The following is a 21610-nucleotide window of genomic DNA, read 5'->3' on the forward strand; positions in this document are numbered from 1 at the left end:
GCACCAAGGTTCCGGAATGTTCAGAGTTCCGGAATGTTCAGAGTTCCGGAATGCACCAAGGTTCCGGAATGTTCGGAATTCCGGAATGTTCAGAGTTCCGGAATGCACCAAGGTTCCGGAATGTTCGGAATTCCGGAATGTTCAGAGTTCCGGAATGTTCAGAGTTCCGGAATGTTCAGAGTTCCGGAATGTTCAGAGTTCCGGAATGCACCAAGGTTCCGGAATGTTCGGAATTCCGGAATGCACCAAGGTTCCGGAATGTTCGGAATTCCGGAATGTTCAGAGTTCCGGAATGTTCGGAGTTCCGGAATGCACCAAGGTTCCGGAATGCACCAAGGTTCCGGAATGTTCAGAGTTCCGGAATGCACCAAGGTTCCGGAATGTTCGGAATTCCGGAATGTTCAGAGTTCCGGACTGTTCAGAGTTCCGGAATGCATCAAGGTTCCGGAATGCACCAAGGTTCCGGAATGTTCAGAGTTCCGGAATGTTCAGAGTTCCGGAATGCACCAAGGTTCCGGAATGTTCGGAATTCCGGAATGGTCAGAGTTCCGGAATGCACCAAGGTTCCGGAATGTTCAGAGTTCCGGAATGCACCAAGGTTCCGGAATGTTCGGAATTCCGGAATGTTCAGAGTTCCGGAATGTTCAGAGTTCCGGAATGTTCAGAGTTCCGGAATGTTCAGAGTTCCGGAATGCACCAAGGTTCCGGAATGTTCGGAATTCCGGAATGCACCAAGGTTCCGGAATGTTCGGAATTCCGGAATGTTCAGAGTTCCGGAATGTTCAGAGTTCCGGAATGCACCAAGGTTCCGGAATGTTCGGAATTCCGGAATGTTCAGAGTTCCGGACTGTTCAGAGTTCCGGAATGCATCAAGGTTCCGGAATGCACCAAGGTTCCGGAATGTTCAGAGTTCCGGAATGTTCAGAGTTCCGGAATGCACCAAGGTTCCGGAATGTTCGGAATTCCGGAATGGTCAGAGTTCCGGAATGCACCAAGGTTCCGGAATGTTCGGAATTCCGGAATGTACCAAGGTTCCGGAATGCACAAAGGTTCCGGAATGTTCAGAGTTCCGGAATGTTCGGAATTCCGGAATGCACCAAGGTTCCGGAATGTTCGGAATTCCGGAATGTACCAAGGTTCCGGAATGCACCAAGGTTCCGGAATGTTCAGAGTTCCGGAATGCACCAAGGTTCCGGAATGTTCGGAATTCCGGAATGTTCAGAGTTCCGGAATGTTCAGAGTTCCGGAATGTTCAGAGTTCCGGAATGCACCAAGGTTCCGGAATGTTCGGAATTCCGGAATGCACCAAGGTTCCGGAATGTTCGGAATTCCGGAATGTTCAGAGTTCCGGAATGTTCAGAGTTCCGGAATGCACCAAGGTTCCGGAATGTTCGGAATTCCGGAATGCACCAAGGTTCCGGAATGTTCGGAATTCCGGAATGTTCAGAGTTCCGGAATGTTCAGAGTTCCGGAATGTTCAGAGTTCCGGAATGCACCAAGGTTCCGGAATGTTCGGAATTCCGGAATGTTCAGAGTTCCGGAATGTTCAGAGTTCCGGAATGTTCAGAGTTCCGGAATGTTCAGAGTTCCGGAATGTTCAGAGTTCCGGAATGCACCAAGGTTCCGGAATGTTCGGAATTCCGGAATGCACCAAGGTTCCGGAATGTTCGGAATTCCGGAATGTTCAGAGTTCCGGAATGTTCGGAGTTCCGGAATGCACCAAGGTTCCGGAATGCACCAAGGTTCCGGAATGTTCAGAGTTCCGGAATGCACCAAGGTTCCGGAATGTTCGGAATTCCGGAATGTTCAGAGTTCCGGACTGTTCAGAGTTCCGGAATGCATCAAGGTTCCGGAATGCACCAAGGTTCCGGAATGTTCAGAGTTCCGGAATGTTCAGAGTTCCGGAATGCACCAAGGTTCCGGAATGTTCGGAATTCCGGAATGGTCAGAGTTCCGGAATGCACCAAGGTTCCGGAATGTTCAGAGTTCCGGAATGCACCAAGGTTCCGGAATGTTCGGAATTCCGGAATGTTCAGAGTTCCGGAATGTTCAGAGTTCCGGAATGTTCAGAGTTCCGGAATGTTCAGAGTTCCGGAATGCACCAAGGTTCCGGAATGTTCGGAATTCCGGAATGCACCAAGGTTCCGGAATGTTCGGAATTCCGGAATGTTCAGAGTTCCGGAATGTTCAGAGTTCCGGAATGCACCAAGGTTCCGGAATGTTCGGAATTCCGGAATGTTCAGAGTTCCGGACTGTTCAGAGTTCCGGAATGCATCAAGGTTCCGGAATGCACCAAGGTTCCGGAATGTTCAGAGTTCCGGAATGTTCAGAGTTCCGGAATGCACCAAGGTTCCGGAATGTTCGGAATTCCGGAATGGTCAGAGTTCCGGAATGCACCAAGGTTCCGGAATGTTCGGAATTCCGGAATGTACCAAGGTTCCGGAATGCACAAAGGTTCCGGAATGTTCAGAGTTCCGGAATGTTCGGAATTCCGGAATGCACCAAGGTTCCGGAATGTTCGGAATTCCGGAATGTACCAAGGTTCCGGAATGCACCAAGGTTCCGGAATGTTCAGAGTTCCGGAATGCACCAAGGTTCCGGAATGTTCGGAATTCCGGAATGTTCAGAGTTCCGGAATGTTCAGAGTTCCGGAATGTTCAGAGTTCCGGAATGCACCAAGGTTCCGGAATGTTCGGAATTCCGGAATGCACCAAGGTTCCGGAATGTTCGGAATTCCGGAATGTTCAGAGTTCCGGAATGTTCAGAGTTCCGGAATGCACCAAGGTTCCGGAATGTTCGGAATTCCGGAATGCACCAAGGTTCCGGAATGTTCGGAATTCCGGAATGTTCAGAGTTCCGGAATGTTCAGAGTTCCGGAATGTTCAGAGTTCCGGAATGCACCAAGGTTCCGGAATGTTCGGAATTCCGGAATGTTCAGAGTTCCGGAATGTTCAGAGTTCCGGAATGTTCAGAGTTCCGGAATGCACCAAGGTTCCGGAATGTTGGGAATTCCGGAATGCACCAAGGTTCCGGAATGTTCGGAATTCCGGAATGTTCAGAGTTCCAGAATGCACCAAGGTTCCGGAATGTTCGGAATTCCGGAATGTACCAAGGTTCCGGAATGCACAAAGGTTCCGGAATGTTCGGAATTCCGGAATGTTCAGAGTTCCGGAATGCACCAAGGTTCCGGAATGTTCGGAATTCCGGAATGTTCAGAATTCCGGAATGTTCGGAATTCCGGAATGTACCAAGGTTCCGGAATGTTCGGAATTCCGGAATGTACCAAGGTTCCGGAATGCACAAAGGTTCCGGAATGTTCGGAATTCCGGAATGTTCAGAGTTCCGGAATGCACCAAGGTTCCGGAATGTTCGGAATTCCGGAATGTTCAGAGTTCCGGAATGTTCAGAGTTCCGGAATGTTCAGAGTTCCGGAATGCACCAAGGTTCCGGAATGTTCGGAATTCCGGAATGCACCAAGGTTCCGGAATGTTCGGAATTCCGGAATGTACCAAGGTTCCGGAATGTTCAGAGTTCCGGAATGTTCAGAGTTCCGGAATGCACCAAGGTTCCGGAATGTTCGGAATTCCGGAATGTTCAGAGTTCCGGAATGTTCAGAGTTCCGGAATGTTCAGAGTTCCGGAATGCACCAAGGTTCCGGAATGTTCGGAATTCCGGAATGTTCAGAGTTCCGGAATGTTCAGAGTTCCGGAATGTTCAGAGTTCCGGAATGCACCAAGGTTCCGGAATGCACCAAGGTTCCGGAATGTTCAGAGTTCCGGAATGCACCAAGGTTCCGGAATGTTCAGAGTTCCGGAATGTTCGGAATTCCGGAATGTACCAAGGTTCCGGAATGTTCGGAATTCCGGAATGTACCAAGGTTCCGGAATCCACAAAGGTTCCGGAATGTTCGGAATTCCGGAATGTTCAGAGTTCCGGAATGCACCAAGGTTCCGGAATGTTCGGAATTCCGGAATGTTCAGAGTTCCGGAATGTTCAGAGTTCCGGAATGTTCAGAGTTCCGGAATGCACCAAGGTTCCGGAATGTTCGGAATTCCGGAATGCACCAAGGTTCCGGAATGTTCGGAATTCCGGAATGTTCAGAGTTCCGGAATGTTCAGAGTTCCGGAATGCACCAAGGTTCCGGAATGTTCGGAATTCCGGAATGCACCAAGGTTCCGGAATGTTCGGAATTCCGGAATGTTCAGAGTTCCGGAATGTTCAGAGTTCCGGAATGTTCAGAGTTCCGGAATGCACCAAGGTTCCGGAATGTTCGGAATTCCGGAATGTTCAGAGTTCCGGAATGTTCAGAGTTCCGGAATGCACCAAGGTTCCGGAATGTTGGGAATTCCGGAATGCACCAAGGTTCCGGAATGTTCGGAATTCCGGAATGTTCAGAGTTCCAGAATGCACCAAGGTTCCGGAATGTTCGGAATTCCGGAATGCACCAAGTTTCCGGAATGTTCAGAGTTCCGGAATGTTCAGAGTTCCGGAATGCACCAAGGTTCCGGAATGCACCAAGGTTCCGGAATGTTGGGAATTCCGGAATGCACAAAGGTTCCGGAATGTTCAGAGTTCCGGAATGTTCAGAGTTCCGGAATGCACCAAGGTTCCGGAATGCACCAAGGTTCCGGAATGTTCAGAGTTCCGGAATGTTCAGAGTTCCGGAATGCACCAAGGTTCCGGAATGTTCGGAATTCCGGAATGTTCAGAGTTCCGGACTGTTCAGAGTTCCAGAATGCATCAAGGTTCCGGAATGCACCAAGGTTCCGGAATGTTCAGAGTTCCGGAATGTTCAGAGTTCCGGAATGCACCAAGGTTCCGGAATGTTCGGAATTCCGGAATGCACCAAGGTTCCGGAATGCACCAAGGTTCCGGAATGTTCAGAGTTCCGGAATGTTCAGAGTTCCGGAATGTTCAGAGTTCCGGAATGTTCAGAGTTCCGGAATGCACCAAGGTTCCGGAATGTTCGGAATTCCGGAATGCACCAAGGTTCCGGAATGTTCGGAATTCCGGAATGTTCAGAGTTCCGGAATGTTCAGAGTTCCGGAATGCACCAAGGTTCCGGAATGCACCAAGGTTCCGGAATGTTCAGAGTTCCGGAATGCACCAAGGTTCCGGAATGTTCGGAATTCCGAAATGTTCAGAGTTCCGGAATGTTCAGAGTTCCGGAATGTTCAGAGTTCCGGAATGCACCAAGGTTCCGGAATGCACCAAGGTTCCGGAATGTTCAGAGTTCCGGAATGCACCAAGGTTCCGGAATGCACCAAGGTTCCGGAATGTTCGGAATTCCGGAATGTTCAGAGTTCCGGAATGCACCAAGGTTCCGGAATGTTCGGAATTCCGGAATGTTCAGAGTTCCGGAATGTTCAGAGTTCCGGAATGTTCAGAGTTCCGGAATGCACCAAGGTTCCGGAATGCACCAAGGTTCCGGAATGTTCAGAGTTCCGGAATGTTCAGAGTTCCGGAATGCACCAAGGTTCCGGAATGTTCGGAATTCCGGAATGTACCAAGGTTCCGGAATGCACCAAGGTTCCGGAATGTTCGGAATTCCGGAATGTTCAGAGTTCCGGAATGTTCAGAGTTCCGGAATGCACCAAGGTTCCGGAATGTTCGGAATTCCGGAATGTTCAGAGTTCCGGAATGTTCAGAGTTCCGGAATGCACCAAGGTTCCGGAATGCACCAAGGTTCCGGAATGTTCAGAGTTCCGGAATGTTCAGAGTTCCGGAATGCACCAAGGTTCCGGAATGTTCGGAATTCCGGAATGTTCAGAGTTCCGGAATGCACCAAGGTTCCGGAATGTTCGGAATTCCGGAATGTTCAGAGTTCCGGAATGTTCAGAGTTCCGGAATGTTCAGAGTTCCGGAATGTTCAGAGTTCCGGAATGCACCAAGGTTCCGGAATGTTCGGAATTCCGGAATGCACCAAGGTTCCGGAATGTTCGGAATTCCGGAATGTTCAGAGTTCCGGAATGTTCGGAGTTCCGGAATGCACCAAGGTTCCGGAATGCACCAAGGTTCCGGACTGTTCAGAGTTCCGGAATGCATCAAGGTTCCGGAATGCACCAAGGTTCCGGAATGTTCAGAGTTCCGGAATGTTCAGAGTTCCGGAATGCACCAAGGTTCCGGAATGTTCGGAATTCCGGAATGGTCAGAGTTCCGGAATGCACCAAGGTTCCGGAATGTTCAGAGTTCCGGAATGCACCAAGGTTCCGGAATGTTCGGAATTCCGGAATGTTCAGAGTTCCGGAATGTTCAGAGTTCCGGAATGTTCAGAGTTCCGGAATGTTCAGAGTTCCGGAATGCACCAAGGTTCCGGAATGTTCGGAATTCCGGAATGCACCAAGGTTCCGGAATGTTCGGAATTCCGGAATGTTCAGAGTTCCGGAATGTTCAGAGTTCCGGAATGCACCAAGGTTCCGGAATGTTCGGAATTCCGGAATGTTCAGAGTTCCGGACTGTTCAGAGTTCCGGAATGCATCAAGGTTCCGGAATGCACCAAGGTTCCGGAATGTTCAGAGTTCCGGAATGTTCAGAGTTCCGGAATGCACCAAGGTTCCGGAATGTTCGGAATTCCGGAATGGTCAGAGTTCCGGAATGCACCAAGGTTCCGGAATGTTCGGAATTCCGGAATGTACCAAGGTTCCGGAATGCACAAAGGTTCCGGAATGTTCAGAGTTCCGGAATGTTCGGAATTCCGGAATGCACCAAGGTTCCGGAATGTTCGGAATTCCGGAATGTACCAAGGTTCCGGAATGCACAAAGGTTCCGGAATGTTCAGAGTTCCGGAATGTTCGGAATTCCGGAATGCACCAAGGTTCCGGAATGTTCGGAATTCCGGAATGTTCAGAGTTCCGGACTGTTCAGAGTTCCGGAATGCATCAAGGTTCCGGAATGCACCAAGGTTCCGGAATGCACCAAGGTTCCGGAATGTTCAGAGTTCCGGAATGCACCAAGGTTCCGGAATTTTCAGAGTTCCGGAATGCACCAAGGTTCCGGAATGTTCAGAGTTCCGGAATGCACCAAGGTTCCGGAATGTTCGGAATTCCGGAATGTACCAAGGTTCCGGAATGCACAAAGGTTCCGGAATGTTCAGAGTTCCGGAATGTTCGGAATTCCGGAATGCACCAAGGTTCCGGAATGTTCGGAATTCCGGAATGTTCAGAGTTCCGGACTGTTCAGAGTTCCGGAATGCATCAAGGTTCCGGAATGCACCAAGGTTCCGGAATGTTCAGAGTTCCGGAATGTTCAGAGTTCCGGAATGCACCAAGGTTCCGGAATGTTCGGAATTCCGGAATGCACCAAGGTTCCGGAATGTTCGGAATTCCGGAATGTACCAAGGTTCCGGAATGTTCAGAGTTCCGGAATGTTCAGAGTTCCGGAATGCACCAAGGTTCCGGAATGCACCAAGGTTCCGGAATGTTCAGAGTTCCGGAATGTTCAGAGTTCCGGAATGCACCAAGGTTCCGGAATGTTCAGAATTCCGGAATGGTCAGAGTTCCGGAATGCACCAAGGTTCCGGAATGTTCGGAATTCCGGAATGTACCAAGGTTCCGGAATGCACCAAGGTTCCGGAATGTTCAGAGTTCCGGAATGTTCAGAGTTCCGGAATGCACCAAGGTTCCGGAATGTTCGGAATTCCGGAATGTTCAGAGTTCCGGAATGTTCAGAGTTCCGGAATGCACCAAGGTTCCGGAATGCACCAAGGTTCCGGAATGTTCAGAGTTCCGGAATGTTCAGAGTTCCGGAATGCACCAAGGTTCCGGAATGTTCGGAATTCCGGAATGTTCAGAGTTCCGGAATGCACCAAGGTTCCGGAATGTTCGGAATTCCGGAATGTTCAGAGTTCCGGAATGTTCAGAGTTCCGGAATGTTCAGAGTTCCGGAATGTTCAGAGTTCCGGAATGCACCAAGGTTCCGGAATGTTCGGAATTCCGGAATGCACCAAGGTTCCGGAATGTTCGGAATTCCGGAATGTTCAGAGTTCCGGAATGTTCAGAGTTCCGGAATGCACCAAGGTTCCGGAATGCACCAAGGTTCCGGAATGTTCAGAGTTCCGGAATGCACCAAGGTTCCGGAATGTTCGGAATTCCGGAATGTTCAGAGTTCCGGACTGTTCAGAGTTCCGGAATGCATCAAGGTTCCGGAATGCACCAAGGTTCCGGAATGTTCAGAGTTCCGGAATGTTCAGAGTTCCGGAATGCACCAAGGTTCCGGAATGTTCGGAATTCCGGAATGCACCAAGGTTCCGGAATGTTCGGAATTCCGGAATGGTCAGAGTTCCGGAATGCACCAAGGTTCCGGAATGTTCGGAATTCCGGAATGTACCAAGGTTCCGGAATGCACCAAGGTTCCGGAATGTTCGGAATTCCGGAATGTTCAGAGTTCCGGAATGCACAAAGGTTCCGGAATGTTCAGAGTTCCGGAATGCACCAAGGTTCCGGAATGTTCGGAATTCCGGAATGGTCAGAGTTCCGGAATGCACCAAGGTTCCGGAATGTTCGGAATTCCGGAATGTACCAAGGTTCCGGAATGCACCAAGGTTCCGGAATGTTCGGAATTCCGGAATGTACCAAGGTTCCGGAATGCACAAAGGTTCCGGAATGTTCAGAGTTCCGGAATGTTCGGAATTCCGGAATGCACCAAGGTTCCGGAATGTTCGGAATTCCGGAATGTTCAGAGTTCCGGAATGCACAAAGGTTCCGGAATGTTCAGAGTTCCGGAATGCACCAAGGTTCCGGAATGTTCGGAATTCCGGAATGGTCAGAGTTCCGGAATGCACCAAGGTTCCGGAATGTTCGGAATTCCGGAATGTACCAAGGTTCCGGAATGCACCAAGGTTCCGGAATGTTCGGAATTCCGGAATGTACCAAGGTTCCGGAATGCACAAAGGTTCCGGAATGTTCAGAGTTCCGGAATGTTCGGAATTCCGGAATGCACCAAGGTTCCGGAATGTTCGGAATTCCGGAATGTTCAGAGTTCCGGACTGTTCAGAGTTCCGGAATGCATCAAGGTTCCGGAATGCACCAAGGTTCCGGAATGTTCAGAGTTCCGGAATGTTCAGAGTTCCGGAATGCACCAAGGTTCCGGAATGTTCGGAATTCCGGAATGTTCGGAATTCCGGAATGCACCAAGGTTCCGGAATGTTCGGAATTCCGGAATGCACCAAGGTTCCGGAATGTTCGGAATTCCGGAATGTACCAAGGTTCCGGAATGTTCAGAGTTCCGGAATGTTCAGAGTTCCGGAATGCACCAAGGTTCCGGAATGTTCGGAATTCCGGAATGTACCAAGGTTCCGGAATGCACAAAGGTTCCGGAATGTTCAGAGTTCCGGAATGTTCAGAGTTCCGGAATGCACCAAGGTTCCGGAATGTTCGGAATTCCGGAATGCACCAAGGTTCCGGAATGTTCGGAATTCCGGAATGTTCAGAGTTCCGGAATGCACCAAGGTTCCGGAATGTTCGGAATTCCGGAATGTACCAAGGTTCCGGAATGTTCGGAATTCCGGAATGTACCAAGGTTCCGGAATGCACAAAGGTTCCGGAATGTTCAGAGTTCCGGAATGTTCGGAATTCCGGAATGCACCAAGGTTCCGGAATGTTCGGAATTCCGGAATGTTCAGAGTTCCGGAATGTTCAGAGTTCCGGAATGCACCAAGGTTCCGGAATGCACCAAGGTTCCGGAATGTTCAGAGTTCCGGAATGTTCAGAGTTCCGGAATGCACCAAGGTTCCGGAATGTTCGGAATTCCGGAATGTTCAGAGTTCCGGAATGCACCAAGGTTCCGGAATGTTCGGAATTCCGGAATGTTCAGAGTTCCGGAACGTTCAGAGTTCCGGAATGTTCAGAGTTCCGGAATGTTCAGAGTTCCGGAATGCACCAAGGTTCCGGAATGTTCGGAATTCCGGAATGCACCAAGGTTCCGGAATGTTCGGAATTCCGGAATGTTCAGAGTTCCGGAATGCACCAAGGTTCCGGAATGTTCGGAATTCCGGAATGTACCAAGGTTCCGGAATGTTCGGAATTCCGGAATGTACCAAGGTTCCGGAATGCACAAAGGTTCCGGAATGTTCAGAGTTCCGGAATGTTCGGAATTCCGGAATGCACCAAGGTTCCGGAATGTTCGGAATTCCGGAATGTTCAGAGTTCCGGAATGTTCAGAGTTCCGGAATGCACCAAGGTTCCGGAATGCACCAAGGTTCCGGAATGTTCAGAGTTCCGGAATGTTCAGAGTTCCGGAATGCACCAAGGTTCCGGAATGTTCGGAATTCCGGAATGTTCAGAGTTCCGGAATGCACCAAGGTTCCGGAATGTTCGGAATTCCGGAATGTACCAAGGTTCCGGAATGTTCGGAATTCCGGAATGTACCAAGGTTCCGGAATGCACAAAGGTTCCGGAATGTTCAGAGTTCCGGAATGTTCGGAATTCCGGAATGCACCAAGGTTCCGGAATGTTCGGAATTCCGGAATGTTCAGAGTTCCGGAATGTTCAGAGTTCCGGAATGCACCAAGGTTCCGGAATGCACCAAGGTTCCGGAATGTTCAGAGTTCCGGAATGTTCAGAGTTCCGGAATGCACCAAGGTTCCGGAATGTTCGGAATTCCGGAATGTTCAGAGTTCCGGAATGCACCAAGGTTCCGGAATGTTCGGAATTCCGGAATGTTCAGAGTTCCGGAATGTTCAGAGTTCCGGAATGTTCAGAGTTCCGGAATGTTCAGAGTTCCGGAATGCACCAAGGTTCCGGAATGTTCGGAATTCCGGAATGCACCAAGGTTCCGGAATGTTCAGAGTTCCGGAATGCACCAAGGTTCCGGAATGTTCGGAATTCCGGAATGTTCAGAGTTCCGGAATGCACCAAGGTTCCGGAATGTTCGGAATTCCGGAATGTTCAGAGTTCCGGACTGTTCAGAGTTCCGGAATGCATCAAGGTTCCGGAATGCACCAAGGTTCCGGAATGTTCAGAGTTCCGGAATGTTCAGAGTTCCGGAATGCACCAAGGTTCCGGAATGTTCGGAATTCCGGAATGTTCAGAGTTCCGGAATGCACCAAGGTTCCGGAATGTTCGGAATTCCGGAATGTTCAGAGTTCCGGAATGTTCAGAGTTCCGGAATGTTCAGAGTTCCGGAATGTTCAGAGTTCCGGAATGCACCAAGGTTCCGGAATGTTCGGAATTCCGGAATGCACCAAGGTTCCGGAATGTTCGGAATTCCGGAATGTTCAGAGTTCCGGAATGCACCAAGGTTCCGGAATGTTCGGAATTCCGGAATGTACCAAGGTTCCGGAATGTTCGGAATTCCGGAATGTACCAAGGTTCCGGAATGCACAAAGGTTCCGGAATGTTCAGAGTTCCGGAATGTTCGGAATTCCGGAATGCACCAAGGTTCCGGAATGTTCGGAATTCCGGAATGTTCAGAGTTCCGGAATGTTCAGAGTTCCGGAATGCACCAAGGTTCCGGAATGCACCAAGGTTCCGGAATGTTCAGAGTTCCGGAATGTTCAGAGTTCCGGAATGCACCAAGGTTCCGGAATGTTCGGAATTCCGGAATGTTCAGAGTTCCGGAATGCACCAAGGTTCCGGAATGTTCGGAATTCCGGAATGTACCAAGGTTCCGGAATGTTCGGAATTCCGGAATGTACCAAGGTTCCGGAATGCACAAAGGTTCCGGAATGTTCAGAGTTCCGGAATGTTCGGAATTCCGGAATGCACCAAGGTTCCGGAATGTTCGGAATTCCGGAATGTTCAGAGTTCCGGAATGTTCAGAGTTCCGGAATGCACCAAGGTTCCGGAATGCACCAAGGTTCCGGAATGTTCAGAGTTCCGGAATGTTCAGAGTTCCGGAATGCACCAAGGTTCCGGAATGTTCGGAATTCCGGAATGTTCAGAGTTCCGGAATGCACCAAGGTTCCGGAATGTTCGGAGTTCCGGAATGTTCAGAGTTCCGGAATGTTCAGAGTTCCGGAATGTTCAGAGTTCCGGAATGTTCAGAGTTCCGGAATGCACCAAGGTTCCGGAATGTTCGGAATTCCGGAATGCACCAAGGTTCCGGAATGTTCAGAGTTCCGGAATGCACCAAGGTTCCGGAATGTTCGGAATTCCGGAATGTTCAGAGTTCCGGAATGCACCAAGGTTCCGGAATGTTCGGAATTCCGGAATGTTCAGAGTTCCGGAATGTTCAGAGTTCCGGAATGTTCAGAGTTCCGGAATGTTCAGAGTTCCGGAATGCACCAAGGTTCCGGAATGTTCGGAATTCCGGAATGCACCAAGGTTCCGGAATGTTCAGAGTTCCGGAATGCACCAAGGTTCCGGAATGTTCGGAATTCCGGAATGTTCAGAGTTCCGGAATGCACCAAGGTTCCGGAATGTTCGGAATTCCGGAATGTTCAGAGTTCCGGACTGTTCAGAGTTCCGGAATGCATCAAGGTTCCGGAATGTTCGGAATTCCGGAATGTACCAAGGTTCCGGAATGCACAAAGGTTCCGGAATGTTCAGAGTTCCGGAATGTTCAGAGTTCCGGAATGTTCAGAGTTCCGGAATGCACCAAGGTTCCGGAATGTTCGGAATTCCGGAATGCACCAAGGTTCCGGAATGTTCAGAGTTCCGGAATGCACCAAGGTTCCGGAATGTTCGGAATTCCGGAATGCACCAAGGTTCCGGAATGTTCGGAATTCCGGAATGTACCAAGGTTCTGGAATGTTCAGAGTTCCGGAATGCACCAAGGTTCCGGAATGTTCGGAATTCCGGAATGTACCAAGATTCCGGAATGTTCAGAGTTCCGGAATGTTCGGAATTCCGGAATGTTCAGAGTTCCGGAATGTTCAGAGTTCCGGAATGTTCAGAGTTCCGGAATGTTCAGAGTTCCGGAATGCACCAAGGTTCCGGAATGTTCGGAATTCCGGAATGCACCAAGGTTCCGGAATGTTCGGAATTCCGGAATGTACCAAGGTTCCGGAATGTTCAGAGTTCCGGAATGTTCAGAGTTCCGGAATGCACCAAGGTTCCGGAATGTTCGGAATTCCGGAATGTTCAGAGTTCCGGAATGTTCAGAGTTCCGGAATGTTCAGAGTTCCGGAATGCACCAAGGTTCCGGAATGTTCGGAATTCCGGAATGTTCAGAGTTCCGGAATGTTCAGAGTTCCGGAATGTTCAGAGTTCCGGAATGCACCAAGGTTCCGGAATGTTCGGAATTCCGGAATGTTCAGAGTTCCGGAATGTTCAGAGTTCCGGAATGTTCAGAGTTCCGGAATGTTCAGAGTTCCGGAATGTTCAGAGTTCCGGAATGCACCAAGGTTCCGGAATGTTCGGAATTCCGGAATGCACCAAGGTTCCGGAATGTTCAGAGTTCCGGAATGCACCAAGGTTCCGGAATGTTCGGAATTCCGGAATGTTCAGAGTTCCGGAATGCACCAAGGTTCCGGAATGTTCGGAATTCCGGAATGTTCAGAGTTCCGGACTGTTCAGAGTTCCGGAATGCATCAAGGTTCCGGAATGTTCGGAATTCCAGAATGTACCAAGGTTCCGGAATGCACAAAGGTTCCGGAATGTTCAGAGTTCCGGAATGTTCAGAGTTCCGGAATGTTCAGAGTTCCGGAATGCACCAAGGTTCCGGAATGTTCGGAATTCCGGAATGCACCAAGGTTCCGGAATGTTCAGAGTTCCGGAATGCACCAAGGTTCCGGAATGTTCGGAATTCCGGAATGCACCAAGGTTCCGGAATGTTCGGAATTCCGGAATGTACCAAGGTTCCGGAATGTTCAGAGTTCCGGAATGTTCAGAGTTCCGGAATGTACCAAGGTTCCGGAATGTTCAGAGTTCCGGAATGTTCAGAGTTCCGGAATGCACCAAGGTTCCGGAATGCACCAAGGTTCCGGAATGTTCAGAGTTCCGGAATGTTCAGAGTTCCGGAATGCACCAAGGTTCCGGAATGTTCGGAATTCCGGAATGTACAAAGGTTCCGGAATGCACAAAGGTTCCGGAATGTTCAGAGTTCCGGAATGTTCGGAATTCCGGAATGCACCAAGGTTCCGGAATGTTCGGAATTCCGGAATGCACCAAGGTTCCGGAATGTTCGGAATTCCGGAATGTTCGGAATTCCGGAATGCACCAAGGTTCCGGAATGTTCGGAATTCCGGAATGCACCAAGGTTCCGGAATGTTCGGAATTCCGGAATGTACCAAGGTTCCGGAATGTTCAGAGTTCCGGAATGTTCAGAGTTCCGGAATGCACCAAGGTTCCGGAATGTTCGGAATTCCGGAATGCACCAAGGTTCCGGAATGCACAAAGGTTCCGGAATGTTCAGAGTTCCGGAATGTTCAGAGTTCCGGAATGCACCAAGGTTCCGGAATGTTCGGAATTCCGGAATGCACCAAGGTTCCGGAATGTTCGGAATTCCGGAATGTACCAAGGTTCCGGAATGTTCAGAGTTCCGGAATGTTCAGTTCCGGAATGCACCAAGGTTCCGGAATGCACCAAGGTTCCGGAATGTTCAGAGTTCCGGAATGTTCGGAATTCCGGAATGCACCAAGGTTCCGGAATGTTCGGAATTCCGGAATGTTCAGAGTTCCGGAATGTTCAGAGTTCCGGAATGTTCAGAGTTCCGGAATGCACCAAGGTTCCGGAATGTTCGGAATTCCGGAATGTACCAAGGTTCCGGAATGTTCAGAGTTCCGGAATGTTCAGAGTTCCGGAATGCACCAATGTTCCGGAATGCACCAAGGTTCCGGAATGTTCAGAGTTCCGGAATGCACCAAGGTTCCGGAATGTTCAGAGTTCCGGAATGTTCAGAGTTCCGGAATGCACCAATGTTCCGGAATGCACCAAGGTTCCGGAATGTTCAGAGTTCCGGAATGCACCAAGGTTCCGGAATGTTCAGAGTTCCGGAATGTTTGGAGTTCCGGAATGCACCAAGGTTCCGGAATTCAGAGTTCCGGAATGCAGCAAGGTTCCGGAATTTTCAGAATTCCGGAATGTTCAGAGTTCCGGAATGTTCGGAATTCCGGAATGCACCAAGGTTCCGGAATGTTCAGAGTTCCGGAATGCACAAAGGTTCCGGAATGCACAAAGGTTCCGGAATGTTCAGAGTTCCGGAATGCACCAAGGTTCCGGAATGCACAAAGGTTCCGGAATGTTCAGAGTTCCGGAATGCACAAAGGTTCCGGAATGTTCAGAGTTCCGGAATGTTCAGAGTTCCGGAATGCACCAAGGTTCCGGAATGTTCGGAATTCCGGAATGTACCAAGGTTCTGGAATGTTCAGAGTTCCGGAATGCACCAAGGTTCCGGAATGTTCGGAATTCCGGAATGTACCAAGATTCCGGAATGTTCAGAGTTCCGGAATGTTCGGAATTCCGGAATGTTCAGAGTTCCGGAATGTTCAGAGTTCCGGAATGTTCAGAGTTCCGGAATGTTCAGAGTTCCGGAATGCACCAAGGTTCCGGAATGTTCGGAATTCCGGAATGCACCAAGGTTCCGGAATGTTCGGAATTCCGGAATGTACCAAGGTTCCGGAATGTTCAGAGTTCCGGAATGTTCAGAGTTCCGGAATGCACCAAGGTTCCGGAATGTTCGGAATTCCGGAATGTTCAGAGTTCCGGAATGTTCAGAGTTCCGGAATGTTCAGAGTTCCGGAATGTTCAGAGTTCCGGAATGCACCAAGGTTCCGGAATGTTCGGAATTCCGGAATGTTCAGAGTTCCGGAATGTTCAGAGTTCCGGAATGTTCAGAGTTCCGGAATGCACCAAGGTTCCGGAATGTTGGGAATTCCGGAATGCACCAAGGTTCCGGAATGTTCGGAATTCCGGAATGTTCAGAGTTCCAGAATGCACCAAGGTTCCGGAATGTTCGGAATTCCGGAGTGCACCAAGGTTCCGGAATGTTCGGAATTCCGGAATGTTCAGAGTTCCGGAATGCACCAAGGTTCCGGAATGCACCAAGGTTCCGGAATGTTCGGAATTCCGGAATGCACCAAGGTTCCGGAATGTTCAGAATTCCGGAATGTTCAGAGTTCCGGAATGTTCAGAGTTCCGGAATGTTCAGAGTTCCGGAATGCACCAAGGTTCCGGAATGCACCGAGGTTCCGGAATGTTCAGAGTTCCGGAATGCACCAAGGTTCCGGAATGTTCGGAATTCCGGACTGTTCAGAGTTCCGGAATGTTCAGAGTTCCGGAATGCACCAAGGTTCCGGAATGTTCGGAATTCCGGAATGTTCGGAATTCCGGAATGTACCAAGGTTCCGGAATGCACAAAGGTTCCGGAATGTTCAGAGTTCCGGAATGTTCAGAGTTCCGGAATGCACCAAGGTTCCGGAATGTTCGGAATTCCGGAATGCACCAAGGTTCCGGAATGTTCAGAGTTCCGGAATGTTCAGAGTTCCGGAATGCACCAAGGTTCCGGAATGCACCAAGGTTCCGGAATGTTCAGAGTTCCGGAATGTTCAGAGTTCCGGAATGCTCGGAATTCCGGAATGCACCAAGGTTCCGGAATGTTCAGAATTCCGGAATGTTCAGAGTTCCGGACTGTTCAGAGTTCCGGAATGCATCAAGGTTCCGGAATGCACCAAGGTTCCGGAATGTTCAGCGTTCCGGAATGTTCAGAGTTCCGGAATGCACCAAGGTTCCGGAATGTTCGGAATTCCGGAATGTTCGGAATTCCGGAATGCACCAAGGTTCCGGAATGTTCGGAATTCCGGAATGCACCAAGGTTCCGGAATGTTCGGAATTCCGGAATGTACCAAGGTTCCGGAATGTTCAGAGTTCCGGAATGTTCAGAGTTCCGGAATGCACCAAGGTTCCGGAATGTTCGGAATTCCGGAATGTACCAAGGTTCCGGAATGCACAAAGGTTCCGGAATGTTCAGAGTTCCGGAATGTTCAGAGTTCCGGAATGCACCAAGGTTCCGGAATGTTCGGAATTCCGGAATGCACCAAGTTTCCGGAATGTTCAGAGTTCCGGAATGTTCAGAGTTCCGGAATGCACCAAGGTTCCGGAATGCACCAAGGTTCCGGAATGTTCAGAGTTCCGGAATGTTCAGAGTTCCGGAATGCACCAAGGTTCCGGAATGTTCGGAATTCCGGAATGCACCAAGGTTCCGGAATGTTCGGAATTCCGGAATGTACCAAGGTTCCGGAATGCACAAAGGTTCCGGAATGTTCAGAGTTCCGGAATGTTCGGAATTCCGGAATGCACCAAGGTTCCGGAATGTTCGGAATTCCGGAATGTTCAGAGTTCCGGAATGCACCAAGGTTCCGGAATGTTCGGAATTCCGGAATGTTCAGAGTTCCGGAATGTTCAGAGTTCCGGAATGTTCAGAGTTCCGGAATGTTCAGAGTTCCGGAATGCACCAAGGTTCCGGAATGTTCGGAATTCCGGAATGCACCAAGGTTCCGGAATGTTCAGAGTTCCGGAATGCACCAAGGTTCCGGAATGTTCGGAATTCCGGAATGTTCAGAGTTCCGGAATGCACCAAGGTTCCGGAATGTTCGGAATTCCGGAATGTTCAGAGTTCCGGAATGTTCAGAGTTCCGGAATGTTCAGAGTTCCGGAATGTTCAGAGTTCCGGAATGTTCAGAGTTCCGGAATGCACCAAGGTTCCGGAATGTTCGGAATTCCGGAATGCACCAAGGTTCCGGAATGTTCAGAGTTCCGGAATGCACCAAGGTTCCGGAATGTTCGGAATTCCGGAATGTTCAGAGTTCCGGAATGCACCAAGGTTCCGGAATGTTCGGAATTCCGGAATGTTCAGAGTTCCGGACTGTTCAGAGTTCCGGAATGCATCAAGGTTCCGGAATGCACCAAGGTTCCGGAATGCACCAAGGTTCCGGAATGTTCAGAGTTCCGGAATGTTCAGAGTTCCGGAATGCTCGGAATTCCGGAATGCACCAAGGTTCCGGAATGTTCGGAATTCCGGAATGTTCAGAGTTCCGGACTGTTCAGAGTTCCGGAATGCATCAAGGTTCCGGAATGCACCAAGGTTCCGGAATGTTCAGAGTTCCGGAATGTTCAGAGTTCCGGAATGCACCAAGGTTCCGGAATGTTCGGAATTCCGGAATGTACCAAGGTTCCGGAATGCACCAAGGTTCCGGAATGCACCAAGGTTCCGGAATGTTCAGAGTTCCGGAATGTTCGGAATTCCGGAATGTTCAGAGTTCCGGACTGTTCAGAGTTCCGGAATGCATCAAGGTTCCGGAATGCACCAAGGTTCCGGAATGTTCAGCGTTCCGGAATGTTCAGAGTTCCGGAATGCACCAAGGTTCCGGAATGTTCGGAATTCCGGAATGTTCGGAATTCCGGAATGCACCAAGGTTCCGGAATGTTCGGAATTCCGGAATGCACCAAGGTTCCGGAATGTTGGGAATTCCGGAATGCACCAAGGTTCCGGAATGTTCGGAATTCCGGAATGTTCAGAGTTCCAGAATGCACCAAGGTTCCGGAATGTTCGGAATTCCGGAGTGCACCAAGGTTCCGGAATGTTCGGAATTCCGGAATGTTCAGAGTTCCGGAATGCACCAAGGTTCCGGAATGCACCAAGGTTCCGGAATGTTCAGAGTTCCGGAATGTTCAGAGTTCCGGAATGCACCAATGTTCCGGAATGCACCAAGGTTCCGGAATGTTCAGAGTTCCGGAATGCACCAAGGTTCCGGAATGTTCAGAGTTCCGGAATGTTCAGAGTTCCGGAATGCACCAATGTTCCGGAATGCACCAAGGTTCCGGAATGTTCAGAGTTCCGGAATGCACCAAGGTTCCGGAATGTTCAGAGTTCCGGAATGTTTGGAGTTCCGGAATGCACCAAGGTTCCGGAATTCAGAGTTCCGGAATGCAGCAAGGTTCCGGAATTTTCAGAATTCCGGAATGTTCAGAGTTCCGGAATGTTCGGAATTCCGGAATGCACCAAGGTTCCGGAATGTTCAGAGTTCCGGAATGCACAAAGGTTCCGGAATGTTCAGAGTTCCGGAATGCACCAAGGTTCCGGAATGCACAAAGGTTCCGGAATGTTCAGAGTTCCGGAATGCACAAAGGTTCTGGAATGTTCAGAGTTCCGGAATGTTCAGAGTTCCGGAATGCACCAAGGTTCCGGAATGTTCGGAATTCCGGAATGTACCAAGGTTCTGGAATGTTCAGAGTTCCGGAATGCACCAAGGTTCCGGAATGTTCGGAATTCCGGAATGTACCAAGATTCCGGAATGTTCAGAGTTCCGGAATGTTCGGAATTCCGGAATGTTCAGAGTTCCGGAATGTTCAGAGTTCCGGAATGTTCAGAGTTCCGGAATGCACCAAGGTTCCGGAATGTTCGGAATTCCGGAATGCACCAAGGTTCCGGAATGTTCGGAATTCCGGAATGTACCAAGGTTCCGGAATGTTCAGAGTTCCGGAATGTTCAGAGTTCCGGAATGCACCAAGGTTCCGGAATGTTCGGAATTCCGGAATGTTCAGAGTTCCGGAATGTTCAGAGTTCCGGAATGTTCAGAGTTCCGGAATGTTCAGAGTTCCGGAATGCACCAAGGTTCCGGAATGTTCGGAATTCCGGAATGTTCAGAGTTCCGGAATGTTCAGAGTTCCGGAATGTTCAGAGTTCCGGAATGCACCAAGGTTCCGGAATGTTGGGAATTCCGGAATGCACCAAGGTTCCGGAATGTTCGGAATTCCGGAATGTTCAGAGTTCCAGAATGCACCAAGGTTCCGGAATGTTCGGAATTCCGGAGTGCACCAAGGTTCCGGAATGTTCGGAATTCCGGAATGTTCAGAGTTCCGGAATGCACCAAGGTTCCGGAATGCACCAAGGTTCCGGAATGTTCGGAATTCCGGAATGCACCAAGGTTCCGGAATGTTCGGAATTCCGGAATGTTCAGAGTTCCGGAATGTTCAGAGTTCCGGAATGTTCAGAGTTCCGGAATGCACCAAGGTTCCGGAATGCACCGAGGTTCCGGAATGTTCAGAGTTCCGGAATGCACCAAGGTTCCGGAATGTTCGGAATTCCGGACTGTTCAGAGTTCCGGAATGTTCAGAGTTCCGGAATGCACCAAGGTTCCGGAATGTTCGGAATTCCGGAATGTTCGGAATTCCGGAATGTACCAAGGTTCCGGAATGCACAAAGGTTCCGGAATGTTCAGAGTTCCGGAATGTTCAGAGTTCCGGAATGCACCAAGGTTCCGGAATGTTCGGAATTCCGGAATGCACCAAGGTTCCGGAATGTTCAGAGTTCCGGAATGTTCAGAGTTCCGGAATGCACCAAGGTTCCGGAATGCACCAAGGTTCCGGAATGTTCAGAGTTCCGGAATGTTCAGAGTTCCGGAATGCTCGGAATTCCGGAATGCACCAAGGTTCCGGAATGTTCGGAATTCCGGAATGTTCAGAGTTCCGGACTGTTCAGAGTTCCGGAATGCATCAAGGTTCCGGAATGCACCAAGGTTCCGGAATGTTCAGAGTTCCGGAATGTTCAGAGTTCCGGAATGCACCAAGGTTCCGGAATGTTCGGAATTCCGGAATGTTCGGAATTCCGGAATGCACCAAGGTTCCGGAATGTTCGGAATTCCGGAATGCACCAAGGTTCCGGAATGTTCGGAATTCCGGAATGTACCAAGGTTCCGGAATGTTCAGAGTTCCGGAATGTTCAGAGTTCCGGAATGCACCAAGGTTCCGGAATGTTCGGAATTCCGGAATGTACCAAGGTTCCGGAATGCACAAAGGTTCCGGAATGTTCAGAGTTCCGGAATGTTCAGAGTTCCGGAATGCACCAAGGTTCCGGAATGTTCGGAATTCCGGAATGTTCAGAGTTCCGGAATGTTCAGAGTTCCGGAATGTTCAGAGTTCCGGAATGTTCAGAGTTCCGGAATGCACCAAGGTTCCGGAATGTTCGGAATTCCGGAATGTTCAGAGTTCCGGAATGTTCAGAGTTCCGGAATGTTCAGAGTTCCGGAATGCACCAAGGTTCCGGAATGTTGGGAATTCCGGAATGCACCAAGGTTCCGGAATGTTCGGAATTCCGGAATGTTCAGAGTTCCAGAATGCACCAAGGTTCCGGAATGTTCGGAATTCCGGAGTGCACCAAGGTTCCGGAATGTTCGGAATTCCGGAATGTTCAGAGTTCCGGAATGCACCAAGGTTCCGGAATGCACCAAGGTTCCGGAATGTTCAGAGTTCCGGAATGTTCAGAGTTCCGGAATGCACCAATGTTCCGGAATGCACCAAGGTTCCGGAATGTTCAGAGTTCCGGAATGCACCAAGGTTCCGGAATGTTCAGAGTTCCGGAATGTTCAGAGTTCCGGAATGCACCAATGTTCCGGAATGCACCAAGGTTCCGGAATGTTCAGAGTTCCGGAATGCACCAAGGTTCCGGAATGTTCAGAGTTCCGGAATGTTTGGAGTTCCGGAATGCACCAAGGTTCCGGAATTCAGAGTTCCGGAATGCAGCAAGGTTCCGGAATTTTCAGAATTCCGGAATGTTCAGAGTTCCGGAATGTTCGGAATTCCGGAATGCACCAAGGTTCCGGAATGTTCAGAGTTCCGGAATGCACAAAGGTTCCGGAATGCACAAAGGTTCCGGAATGTTCAGAGTTCCGGAATGCACAAAGGTTCCGGAATGTTCAGAGTTCCGGAATGCACCAAGGTTCCGGAATGCACAAAGG

Source organism: Diplotaxodon limnothrissa, linkage group LG12, assembly GCF_057381915.1.
Source record: "Diplotaxodon limnothrissa isolate DT_005_m linkage group LG12, D_limnothrissa_male_GT1.1, whole genome shotgun sequence".
Classification (NCBI taxonomy): Eukaryota; Metazoa; Chordata; class Actinopteri; order Cichliformes; family Cichlidae; genus Diplotaxodon; species Diplotaxodon limnothrissa.